The sequence below is a fragment of the Dipodomys merriami genome, unplaced genomic scaffold, assembly GCF_024711535.1.
Source record: "Dipodomys merriami isolate MVZ:Mamm:240054 unplaced genomic scaffold, mDipMer1.0.p SCAF_20, whole genome shotgun sequence".
Classification (NCBI taxonomy): Eukaryota; Metazoa; Chordata; class Mammalia; order Rodentia; family Heteromyidae; genus Dipodomys; species Dipodomys merriami.
The window spans coordinates 11,867,865-11,871,457 of record NW_027203382.1 but is presented as its reverse complement, the minus strand read 5'-3'; the positions used below and the strand labels follow the sequence as shown (position 1 = coordinate 11,871,457).

The window sequence follows — 3,593 nt, the reverse complement described above, 5'->3', positions numbered from 1 at the left end:
CAGATGTAATCATCTCAGTCATAAAATAAACTTTGCTCATCTGCCTAACTCTTAGAGAAGCTGTATAAATGAATATTATCACATATGAATATTAATATATAAATATGAATGGAAGAACATTCAAAATTTGACATAATGCACTGTACTCAGATCTTTGTACTATTGCATTAGGACATGTGGTTAACTCATACAGGCAAAGTCAATTCTGGTGTTAAAATGAATATTGAAATTGACAAGACTAGAAGATTAAGTTTAAGTACACAAAATTAGGCATAATTGTATTAAATTTGCAATCAGTGTACCAGGAGTTTATTGAAATACAGCAGTTTACTGCTAATAAAACTTATATTTTAAGGATATTATCAGCATAATATGAAATAGACCTGATGCATTTAAAAAGGTAAAATTGGTAATGATTTCAGTAACATAAAAGAAATACAGATGGAAAATTAAAAATTCCCCAGATATAATGTTAGAAAGATATTTGGGAAAGTGAAATAAGCTATCTTGGGGTATGGTATCTGTGGGAATGGAGAGGGTCAGTGGAAAGAATGAATGAGAATGAAAATAGTTGAAGTAAGAAAATGTAAGCAAACACAATGTAAACTGCTGAAATTATTTTAGGAAGGTGATGCTGGAAGAGGGTCAGAGAGGGATACCTGACTTATGTGTCTGGAAGTGTCAAAAGAAAAACACACCTGTACAACTAACAGTGTCAATAAGAAATCTTATAAAAGAGAGCACTGTGGTCAGAGCTGAGCAGCGTCGCCCGCATCGCCAGCGTCCATGGCCGCCTATGCCTACAGCCTGGGCCCTGGGGCCGGCCCCAGCCCCGCAGCGGGCGCAGTGCTGCTGGACCAGAGCTTCCTGTGGAACATCTTCCAGCGGGTTGATAAAGATAGGAGTGGGGTGATAGTGGACATGAGCTTCAGCAAGCTCTCTCCAATGGTATAAGGACCCTGTTTAATTCAGTGACCGTCAGGTCAATCATCTCTATGTTTGAACTGGAGAATAAAGCTGGAGTGACCTTCAGTGAGTTCGCTGGTGCCTGGAAGTACATCACAGACTGGCAGAATGTCTTCCGCACCTATGACAGAGACAACTCCGGGATGATCGACAAGAGCGAGCTTAAGCAAGCACTCTCAGGCTACTGGCTCTCTGACCATTTCCACGATATCCTCATCAGGAAGTTTGACCGACAGGGACAAGGCCAGATTGCGTTTGATGACTTCATCCAAGGCTGCATCGTCCTGCAGAGGCTGACAGATATATTCAGGCGCTACGACACGGATCAAGATGGCTGGATTCAGGTGTCTTAAGAGCAGTATCTCTCCATGGTCTTCAGCATCGTGTAACTAAGCCTTGTGAATATCAGCACCGTTTGGGAAGAAAATGCCAACCCCCTACCTGGGACAAATCAGGACACTGATGCAGTTAGATTAGTTATTCTTCCTTCTGTGGGTTTTCTAAAATTAATACTTGTGACCCGACTGTACATACAAAATATGCAATTGAAACATACAAAATATGCAATAAAGTAATGATACAGAAAAAAAGAAATCGTATAAAAGAAAAATATGTATTAAGAAACTCTTGTCAGTAAGATCTAACCCTTCATGTTCTAGATTAAAATTCTGTAGTCTATTAAAAAAAGAATGAAACCTCTGTAAAATGGCAATAATTTTAAAATGTAAAATAATTTGTTTTTAAATAAAATAATTAAATTAAGCTAGGCACAGTGGCTCATGCCTGTAATCCTAGCTACTCAGGAGGCTGAGATCTGAGGATCGGGATTCAAAGCCAGCCCGGGCAAGAAAGTCTGTGAGACTCTTATCTCCAATTAACCACTCAGAAAACCAGAAGTGGTGCTGTCTTAAGTGGTAGAGCACTAGCCTTGAGCTGATGAGCTCAGGGACAGCACCCATGTTCACAGTTCAAGACCACACAACCGACAAAAAAATTAAATTAAATAGATTTATTTCTTTCTGGCAATACCACAATTTTTCCAAGGTTAAAACAAGAAATATAATATGGAATGCTATATGGAATCTATTGGGGAAAATGACAATGGATTTGTATCTTAAGATTTAACCTTGGGTGACAAAGACTTTAGTGTAAGTTCTAAACTTTATTTCTAATTAGCTTTGTCAGCTCTGTTAAATTTCAGCTGATAATTTGAAGAAATAACTCTTGAATTTAGACATGACCTTCATATTGTAATGCAAGTCTATTAATGTAGTATTGACATACAGATAGGTAGGAGGTAAAGGGAAACAGAGAAATATTAAGAATCTAAACTAATTTGAGCTTATTCTTTGGAAATTGCAAAGTATATTGTACTATTTCTCTTGAAATGAGAAGTCACATTAAATTACCTAACTGCTCGCTTCAGTGCTGTCTCTGTGAGAAACTTGCACCTTAATGAGGCTCCATATTCCTCAGAGATCCAAAATCTTTAATATATTATTTATTGATATTTCCTCCTTAGAAATATTTCTATAGCTTTTTTTTTTACAAATTTCCAAAAGTGCAGGTGGCCAAATCATTTCTTTTTGAAGTATGCAGATTGCTCTCCTCAGAGCTATTCACTCAATGAGGCTAAATACATATCCATGAAAGATGGAGAAGATATTGAGTCAGAAAATTCTTGAAGGACCAAGAGACCAAAATAAACATGTTTTCAACTCTTCTGACATCTGGTACTCAACATGAAATAGCAATATTGAAAATTTGCTAAAGGATGCTTATTTCAAAAGTTTGACTCAAATAATTACATATTAGTATATACCATAGCTATTGACATAGTGATATGGAGAAGATTGTTCACTCATGTGCTCAAGTTAACAAAGATATTCTTAAAATAATACTGTAGTATATTGTGATTTAAATGTGATGAGTCATTTAGAAATAGAGGGTTTTTTTATTATAAGTGATTATTCTAGCATAGTTCTGAATTGGGAAATACACTGAACATTTTTGCTTGGTGCCAGAGACGTAAATTATTCCATATTGTTCAGTTCTATGCCAATATTCAGAATGAAAATATAGTTCAAAATAAAATTTTGAGCTGTGATAGTTAACATTAAGTAATATACATTAGTTGGCTTAGTCATCAGGCATTGCATTAAAAATAATAGAACAACTTTGTTTTCCCCAAATATGCATAATTACAATTTGTTAATACATAAGATTAAGTTAAAAAAATACCATATAACATAAGATATGCATTCTCTCTCATGTTCAGTAATTTGGATTTAAAAATAATTCTTTCATCATTAGTTGTACAAATATCATATACTGCTCTATATTGCAGTGACTAAAATTATTGAGCTTGTATTTTATAAGAAAAGTTGCATAGTATAAAGAATATGTAATAACACTAGAACAAATAAATTATATATGTTCATCTCTATCACTGTGAGGCATCCTATCAGTAAAAGGAAACAGTTGAGTGAAATTTGAGAGGGGCTGAGCTATGCAAACAGCAATAGCATGGCAGGCTTTAGAAAAATCCAGCACAATGATTCTAAGGTGATGATGGCTTAAATGACTAGAAATTCTGATGCAGCCGGAGACACGATGTTGGGAAAGCA

The 3,593-nt window shown here is 35.5% G+C and overlaps 1 pseudogene; it reads left to right on the top strand.

The window, feature by feature from the left end:
• Positions 1–786: 786 nt before the first annotated feature.
• On the top strand, positions 787–1,480 carry LOC138832822 (programmed cell death protein 6 pseudogene; annotated as a pseudogene).
• Positions 1,481–3,593: the final 2,113 nt, after the last annotated feature.